This window comes from Chenopodium album, chromosome 19, assembly GCF_948465745.1.
Source record: "Chenopodium album chromosome 19, dcCheAlbu1.1, whole genome shotgun sequence".
Lineage (NCBI taxonomy): Eukaryota > Viridiplantae > Streptophyta > Magnoliopsida > Caryophyllales > Amaranthaceae > Chenopodium > Chenopodium album.
The window spans coordinates 24237802-24247736 of NC_137852.1; positions in this window are offsets into that span (position 1 = coordinate 24237802).

Consider the following 9935-nt stretch of genomic DNA (forward strand, 5'->3'; position numbering starts at 1 on the left):
ATAGGGTCATTGGAAAACGTGCCAATGATTAGGTCATTGCCCTAATCATTATGGGCTGTGCTGTATTGCGGCTGCCTCGGGATTTGGGGCCTGAAGGCCGCCTTTTTCTCCCAAATCGGGGGGTGACACATGTCAACTGATGATTGACCCAATTGGGACCAATAGGAATATGACACGTGTCGCCCATTGGTTGGCCCACGTGACATGGGTAAAATTACCCAAAACACATACAATCAAAGCTTTTTGAATCAAATGAAAGTCAATTGCATTCCACAATGCTAATTGAGTCAAATGAAAGTCAAGCACATTCAACAAAGCTAATTGAGTAAAAAGAAAGTCAAACACATTCAAACAAAGCTTTTTGAATCAAATGAAAGTAAAATGCATTCAACAAAGCTAATTGAGTCAAATGAAAGTCAAACACTTTCAACAAAGCTAATTGAGTCAAATGAAAGTCAAACACATTCAAACACTTTTTTTTGAATCAAACTTTCAATTCCTAGTGAGAGAAAGTTAGAGAGAGAAGCTCTGGATTTACAATCTGGTTTCCATGGTTGTTTGAGGTGAAGCTGGTTTTCTCACGCATCTCCGACCATCATGGCTAAGAAGAAGAAACAAGCTACTCCACTCCCTCGTTCCCCTGCTTTTGGATCTCTCACTCCCTCTGACCTCCGATTGCAGAATCTGAACCCTGATTCTATTCCAGAGGTTGAAGATGAAACTGAGTTGGTTTCTCCGCCAGCTCATCTTGTTCATCCGTCAGGAGGTAAGGTTACTAGAGCTGAGTTGAAGATTGTAGAGGATTCATTTGCTGCTGTTCAGGTGCAGGAAATCAATGGAACAGTACCTAGGGTTTCCCCGGTTACTGTTCCATTGGATAAATCTCTGAGTAGTAACTCAATTGCTCCAATTCCGGTTGGGTCGGGGGCTGAGGATTGTCCTGAACCACCTGAGGTAGAGAAACAAGCGCCTAATCCTGAGAAATGGGCAAACCTATTTCGGGGCAAACTGGCTTCTAAGGGTGCTGCTCTTTCCTTTGTTGCTCCTATGCTTAAGGATGGGAAATCTGTTGCTCAAATCCAGGCTAGAGATCTTCAGGAAGGTAATTCTAAGTGGTGCAATGCTATTATCTTTTATGTTGTTGGATTTTACCCTACAATTGCTGCTGTTCATAAATATATTGCTCAGACCTGGAGTAGTTTTGCTAAACCTGAGATTTTTTGGCATGATGATGGCTATTTTATAATTAATTTGACTTCATCTGCTGAGAAGGATGTTGTGTTAAGCTCTGGCCCTCATATGTTCAATAACAAACCTGCTATTATTAAACCTTGGAGTGATAAGTTTAATTTTCAAGCTGAAATCCTCAGAACTGTTCCTCTGTGGGTAAGGTTACAAAACTTGCCTTTAAACTACTGGAGTCCTGATACTTTAAGCAGAATTGGTAGCTTAATTGGGGTGCCTTTGTTTGCTGATGAATGTACAACTAGACAACTGAGAGTATCCTTTGCTAGAATGCTCATTGAAGTTGATATAACTAGGCCCCTACCCACTACTGTTACTGTTGAGAGTCCTATGGGAGAAGTGCTTGAGCTAAAAGTGATATTTGAGTGGGCTCCCCCTTTTTGTAAGAAGTGTGATAGGTTTGGACATGACTGTAATGCTATTAAACCAAAGGCTAAGCCTAAGATTCAGCAAGATCCTCAGCAAGTCAAAGCTCAACCAAAGAAAGTGTGGGTTCAGAGACAACCTGTTGTAGCTCCTGCAGCTGCTGGTAATGAACAGGATCAGGATAAGAGTTCTGATCCCCAGCCTATGATTACTCCTGCTCATACCTCTCTTGCTACTTATTCTGATGCTGATTGGAGGGTGGTAAGCAAAAGGGTTAGATCTCATACTAGTGGTGTTAATCTGAATATCCCAAGAACTAATAATGCTTATTCTGCACTTCTAGAAGATGAAATTGTTGGAATAAATCCTATTGGGGGTGATGGTAATCCCTCTCTGGTTAAATGATTGTGGTTTCATGGAATATCAGAGGTCTTAATGACCCTGATAAGGTGCCTGCTATTAGGCAGCATCTAAAGAATCATAATGTGGATGTTATTGCTATCTTGGAAACTAAAGTTAAAATTCATAACCAAAATTCTATTCAGAAGAAATTTGGTAGATTTTGGTCTTGGCATTGTAACTATAATCATTCCATGAAAGGAAGAATTTGGGTTGGATGGAAAGCTGATAAGGTTAATGTTGATATTCTTGCTGATCATGAACAATTTGTTCATGTTCAGATTAGTTCTAAAGAGTTGCATCATACTCTGCTATGTACTTTTGTGTATGGGCTGCATTCTGTTCATGATAGGAAACCTTTGTGGCTTGGCTTGCAGTCTATTGGGATGTCTCATGTTCCATGGATTTGTATGGGTGATTTTAATTCTGTCCTCTCTTCTGAAGATAGATACAATGGCAATCCTGTGACTGATGCTGAAGTGAAGGACTTTAAGGACTGTATGGATTTAATGGAGTTCACTAAGATTAAGAGTAAAGGCTCTTTTTATTCTTGGTCTAATAAGGGTGAAGGTGTTAATAGAACTGCTTCTAGAATTGATAGGGGAATTGTTAATGAAGCTTGGATCAATGATTATGGTCAAACTGAAGTCATTTATCTCCCTCCTTCCCTCTCTGATCATTGTCCTCTCTTGGTTGATATGTTTATTGCTGAACCAGGGAAGGGTAGGCCTTTCAGGTTTCTTAACTGCATTGCTGATCATAAAGATTTTCAGAAGATTGTCAGAGACTCTTGGGATTCTTGTGGGCAACTTGACTCCCCAATGTTAACTGTCTGGAATAAATTAAAGGCTGTCAAACTTGGGTTGAAGTCTTTGAACATCAGACATTTTGCTAATGTCACTGGTTATTTGGAACAAGCTTATATGGATCTTGATGATATCCAAATTCAGTTGGCTGGAGATTGGACTAATATTCAGTTTCAGGCTCTTGAGAAAACTGCTATTGATAAGGTGAAGCATTGGATTCATGTCCAAAGTAGTATTTACAGGCAGAAATCTAGAATTGACTGGATTAAGCTTGGAGATGTTGGCTCTCATTTCTTTTTCTCTATGATGAAGTAGAGGCAGAATAAGAATAGAATTGACTCTATTTATAACAGTCAAGGGGTTCTGCTTAGGGATCCTGGTCTCATTACTGCTGAAATCCTTGACTTTTATAAAAATCTCCTAGGTTCTGCTGTCTCTTCTCTCCCTGGGGTTGATTTAGCTGTAATGAGAAGTGGCCCTCAGCTTGATCAAGGTGCTAAGGACCATCTGCTAGCTGATGTTTCTGTCGGTGAAATTGATCTTGCTCTTAAGAGTATTGGTAATGATAAAGCTCCTGGAATTGATGGTTTCAATGCTGTCTTTTTCAAGCATTCTTGGGACATTGTTAAAACTGATATTTATGCTGCTGTTTTGGGGTTCTTTTCTAATGGTAAGATGGCTAGGCAATGGAATTGTACTACCATTACTCTTGTCCCTAAAGTTGCCAATCCCTCTTATGCAAAGGAGTATAGACCTATTGCTTGCTGTACTTTGGTTTATAAGATCATATCTAAAATTATTACAGCCAGGCTTTCAAAGGTCATTGGTGATGTTATTAGTGATGCTCAGGCTGGCTTTATTCCTGGCAAACATATTGGTGATCATATTCTTCTTGCTACTGAGCTTATCAAAGGCTATTCTCATAAATTCATTACCCCTAGATGTTTACTTAAGATTGATCTTAGGAAAGCCTATGATTCTGTTGAGTGGAGTTTCTTGGAAGTTATCCTTGCTGAATTAGGGTTCCCTAACAGGTTTGTTTCTTGGATTATGGGTTGTGTTACAACTGTTTCTTATTCAATTCTGATTAATGGGTATCCTTCTCCCCCTTTTTCTGCTAAAAAAGGTCTGAGACAAGGTGATCCTATGTCCCCTTTTCTCTTTGCTATTTGTATGGAGTATTTGTCAAGATGCTTAAAAGTGATGACTTTGAATCCTGATTTTAATTTCCATCCAAGGTGTGCAAAATTGGAGATTACTCATCTGATGTTTGCAGATGACTTGCTTCTTTTCTCCAGAGCTGATCTTGTCTCTATTCAGCTGATCTTTCAAGCTTTTCAGAAGTTCTCTAGTGCTTCTAGATTGGCTGCTAATCTGGATAAGAGTGATGTGTATTTTGGGGGGATAAGTGAGCAGGTTCAAGCTGATCTTCAGTCTGTTCCGGGGGTTGCTAGGGGCTCTTTACCTTTTAGATATCTGGGGGTGCCCCTTTCTTCTAAAAAGCTTACTATTGCTCAATGTAAGCCTTTAGTTGAGAGGGTTACTGCTAGGATTGAAGGGTGGGCAGCCAGGCACCTTTCTTATGCTGGTAGGCTTCAGCTGATAAAAAGTGTGCTCTTTGGTATTCAAGCTTATTGGTCTCAGATTTTTATTTTACCAAAAAAGATTTTGAGAGAAATGGAATCAAGGTTCAGATGTTTTCTTTGGACTGGGAAGTCTAATCCTAGTAAGAAAGCTCTGGTCTCTTGGAAATTTTTATGTTTACCTAAGACTTGTGGAGGTTGGAACCTTACCTCTCTTGAAGACTGGAATAAAGCAGCAATCACCAAAGTCCTTTGGGATATTGCTCACAAATCAGATAACCTATGGGTAAAATGGGTTCACATTTATTACTTCAGTCACAAAGATTTTTGGGTGTCTCCTGTTCCTAAGAAATGTTCTTGGGTGTTAAGGAAGATCATGAACTGCAGAGCTTTGGTGGATAATGTTGGGGGTTGGTCTGGCATTACAGTTAATGGTAAAATGAGCATTAGACAACTCTACACTCAGATTAGACCTCAAGTTGTGAAAGTGCCTTGGAAAAGGGTAATATGCAATAATAGAGCATCTCCTAAGAGTGTGTTTGTCACTTGGCTGGCTTTGTGGAACAGGCTTGTTACTAAAGATAGACTTGCTTCTTGGAGTATAGCTTGTGATCCTCTGTGTTTTTTCTGCTCTAATGCTGCAGAAAGTGTTTCTCATTTGTTCTTTATTTGCTCTTATTCTGCCAGTATTTGGAACAGGATTCTGCAGCTCCTGGGTTTTCCCAGAATTGGGCAGAACTTTGATTCTGAAGTCCAATGGGTGATGCAGCAAAGTAGAAGAGCCAATGCTAAAGGAAGATTGCTGCTTATGTGTTTTGCTGAGACTATTCACTGCATCTGGATACAGAGAAATACCTTGATGTTCACTGGAGATTACAAGCCTGCAGATACTGCTATCAGGGATATTATCTTTACGGTTGCTTGTAGATGTATTGATTCTTATAGGAAATATTTGTACTGTTAGTGTTTGTTTGCTGTGTGTGTTGTTTTCTGTTCCTGTTTTTGTCTGTTCCTGGTTTTCAGAGCCCTTCCTAGAAGGTAGCTGGGAGCCTGAGTTCAGTCTGTTCTAGGCTCTTTCTAGAACCCTTCCTAGAAGGTGGCTAGGATAAGCCTAGAACTGGTTTGTTTTGGGGTTAGCCTGTTTCAGGTTTTGTGGTGCTCTGGTGGTAGTTATAACTTAGCTCTTGTAAGTTGTAACTTTCTCTCTTTGGTAATAAAATTCCTATTTACCAAAAAAAAAGTCAAACACATTCAAACAAAGCTTTTTGATTCAAATGAAAGTCAAATGCATTCAACAAAGCTAATTGAGTCATATGAAAGTCAAACACTTTCAACAAAGCGTTTAGAATCAAATGAAAGTCAAATACATTCAATCAAAGCTTTTTGAATCAAATGAAAGTAAATTGCATTCCACAATGCTAATTGAGTCAAATGAAAGTCAATCACATTCAACAAAGCGAATTGAGTCGAAAGAAAGTCAAACACATTCAAACAAAGCTTTTTGAATCAAATGAAAGTAAAATGCATTCAACAAAGCTAATTGAGTCAAATGAAAGTCAAACACTTTCAACAAAGCTAATTGAGTCAAATGAAAGTCAAACACATTCAAACAAAGCTTTTTGAATCAAATGAAAGTCAAATGCATTCAACAAAGCTAATTGAGTCAAATGAAAGTCAAACACTTTCAACAAATCGTTTAGAATCAAATGAAAGTCAAATACATACTGTTTTGGGGTTTTTTGTCCCTCGGGAGAGTTACAACTCGAAGACTGGTCCTGCTTGCTCTGTACCTGCAAAATCAACGGAGACACCAGTTGGGTGGTGCTCCGCCTCCAACGCTTAAGTTAGTAACTTGAAGGAGAGTAAAAGGTGCGGAAATTAAGGTGGGGATCTGCTTGGATTCCAAGCTCGGTTGTCTCTATCAAAGGGACAATTTGTAATGAATGAATGAACCTTGTATCAAAAAGGACCTTGCCCTCCAAAAGAGGGGAATCTCCCTATTTATAGGGTCCTTGGGAATTGTGCCTCTGATTAGGGTATCGAACCCTAATCATTGGTGGGCTGCGCCGTTTTACGGCTTTCTCGGGATTTGGGCCTGAAGGCCGACATTCTCCCCAAATATCTGGGATGACACGTGTCGGGCAAGGATAGGTCCACTTTGGACCATCCTGGGGTTGACACGTGTCGCCCTCTGATTGGGCCACTTGGCGGGGTAAAATTACCCTAAACATTTGCCCCTCACAGATGTGACGTGGCACGCCGCGTGGCATCTGTGACACGTGTCACTCGCTGAATGGTGGTAATTTTACCGCCAAAATTTACTGTTTAACTTCTGGGTAAATTACGGAGTTGCCCCTCCTTTTACCCTCTATATATAGCCGTTTACCCTCAGAATCTTGCCACACTTCACAAAAATTTCAGAGTAAACTTAGAATCTTGAAAGAGAGAACAGAAATCATCCGTCTGAGTCAGGCGCAAATTCGAAGAACCTCAGCCGCACCAACACAGGCGGAACCGTCTACCTTCAGATATCAAATCTAAAGGTACCGTCTCTGACTCTTTCAGCTCTTTTTTCATTTTTCCGTTTGTATATATTCCTTGCAATAAATGGATTCATCACCAACACACACGGCACAACCTAGGGTAGAATCCAGCCGTTCACCAGGGACGGCTGAGTCTAGGACTGGTAGTGCCGTCTCTGGGTGTTGGGACCACCCTCATGCTTGGATTCCGACCATCTGCGCGTCTGTGCAGGACACAATGGCTCGGATTAAGCAGACAGCACGAGATCCAAATTACAGAAGCGGTGACTCAGGCGACCAAACGTCTGAGGGGGAGACGTCTGGCTCTGGACACCAGACGGCTCCAGAAAGGTCCCCTCCGCATGGCCCCCCAACTCCTCCTGATTCCTTTTTGGAGGAATGTGACCAAAGCGGGGAAGAGGACAATGACCAAGGCGGTGAGGAGGCCGCCTCAGCTTCTATTTCTTTGTCAGGGGAGGAGACGAGAAGGGTTGTTGACGTCTCTTCCTCTGAAAGCAGTGACGATCTTCCCCCGTTTGAGGATAGTGAGGAAGAAGAGAGGAAGACGTGGAAGGAGAAAGATGATCCCTTTAGAATCCACGTCTCCTCAAAAGACATTGACCTGATGGAGAAGAATCTTCCAAATTTCCTGAAAGCCCACCCAATGGGAGACGGGTGGAGTATAAGGGTGCCTCCCCCAGACGGCACCATTTCTTGGGAGGACACTGAACGCAACGCAAACGGCTACTTCGGCTGTTACGAGGCGGCGTTCAGGGCAGGTCTTCGCTTCCCCCTTCACCAGGCGGTGAAGGCAATTTTGAGAGGCTACGGCCTCGGAGTCTGGCAACTTTCCCCCAATTCTTGGGCAAACATTCTGGGGTACGTTGCCGCCTGTGAATTCCAAGGGGTTAACCCCGGCTGGGAAGCATTTGCCAAGATGCACTATCTCAGCCGCAACCCAGGCGGGTTCAGAGCGTGGTATACTCTGACCACACTCCCCCAATACATGATGACCTTGGATAAGGTTTCCAAATTCGACGGCTGGAAACACAGGTTCTACCTGTGCACGGCTCCCACCAGACGGGAGAACTACGAGCTCCGTCTGTACAATAAAAAGCCTGACCTTATGGGTCGGAAGTGCTGTCTTCCTCGAATTCCGGATGAGGACTTCGACAAAATAATTGAGGCTGATCTCTTCGGCCTCTTAGACGCAACCCTGTCAACCGGGGAAGTAATAAAGGTTCCAAAGAACTGGATCCCTAAGAGCGCCTGGTTCAGGGACGAGTGCTTCCTAGCCGCCTGCGGGCTAGGGCACATGTTTGATAGAAGTATGCGCCTGAATCATTTCCGTCTGGGGTACTTTTGTGTCGGAAATGAATTTCTTGTTAATGTCTGGGGTACAATCAGCATCAGATTGGGTTACTAAAGCAGCGCCTATCTGGTTCCGACCGTCTGAGGATGACGTTTGCTGAGAGTGTGATTCAAAGGGATTCATACCTGCAGAGCCGGCCAGGCGGGAGCCGCTGGCAGCCGTTGAAAGCCTCCCGGTTGCAGGAAGAGGATGGGCCAAATCTAGGCCAAGAGAGCCTGACACCTGCTCATTCCTCCCTCCTATTCTCATTTGCCTCCCAGGCGGGGCAGTAGGAGTAGCAGAGGAGGCGGCCTTCTTAGAGGACTTGCTGGGGTTAGAGACGGGGGTCTCCTCCCTAGCCCGTTTGAGATTCCTCTCAAACGTCTTGTCCACCTTGCCTCCCTGAAAAAATGACAACTTAATGTCAGCAGACGAAGTGAGGAAACTTTGAAAGTTAACTCAAAAAGCAGGTCAGGCGTTTACCTTGGCCCTGAGCTCACGCGCCTGGGCTTCCGCCAAATCTCGGCGGATCTGGGCAGAGGACCGTCTGGGTGTCTTCTCTTCGGGCAACATGTTTAATGCTTCACCTGCAAGGTCAGACGGAAAACAGTTAGAACATTAACACGAAATTCATTTCCGACACAAAGTACCCCAGACGGAAATGATTCAGGCGCATACTTCTATCAAACATGTGCCCTAGCCCGCAGGCGGCTAGGAAGCACTCGTCCCTGAACCAGGCGCTCTTAGGGATCCAGTTCTTTGGAACCTTTATTACTTCCCCGGTTGACAGGGTTGCGTCTGAGAGGCCGAAGAGATCAGCCTCAATTATTTTGTCGAAGTCCTCATCCGGAATTCGAGGAAGACAGCACTTCCGACCCATAAGGTCAGGCTTTTTATTGTACAGACGGAGCTCGTAGTTCTCCCGTCTGGTGGGAGCCGTGCACAGGTAGAACCTGTGTTTCCAGCCGTCGAATTTGGAAACCTTATCCAAGGTCATCATGTATTGGGGGAGTGTGGTCAGAGTATACCACGCTCTGAACCCGCCTGGGTTGCGGCTGAGATAGTGCATCTTGGTAAATGCTTCCCAGCCGGGGTGAACCCCTTGGAATTCACAGGCGGCAACGTACCCCAGAATGTTTGCCCAAGAATTGGGGGAAAGTTGCCAGACTCCGAGGCCGTAGCCTCTCAAAATTGCCTTCACCGCCTGGTGAAGGGGGAAGCGAAGACCTGCCCTGAACGCCGCCTCGTAACAGCCGAAGTAGCCGTTTGCGTTGCGTTCAGTGTCCTCCCAAGAAATGGTGCCGTCTGGGGGAGGCACCCTTATACTCCACCCATCTCCCATTGGGTGGGCTTTCAGGAAATTTGGAAGATTCTTCTCCATCAGGTCAATGTCTTTTGAGGAGACGTGGATTCTAAAGGGATCATCTTTCTCCTTCCACGTCTTCCTCTCTTCTTCCTCACTATCCTCAAACGGGGGAAGATCGTCACTGCTTTCAGAGGAAGAGACGTCAACAACCCTTCTCGTCTCCTCCCCTGACAAAGAAATAGAAGCTGAGGCGGCCTCCTCACCGCCTTGGTCATTGTCCTCTTCCCCGCTTTGGTCACATTCCTCCAAAAAGGAATCAGGAGGAGTTGGGGGGCCACGCGGAGGGGACCTTTCTGG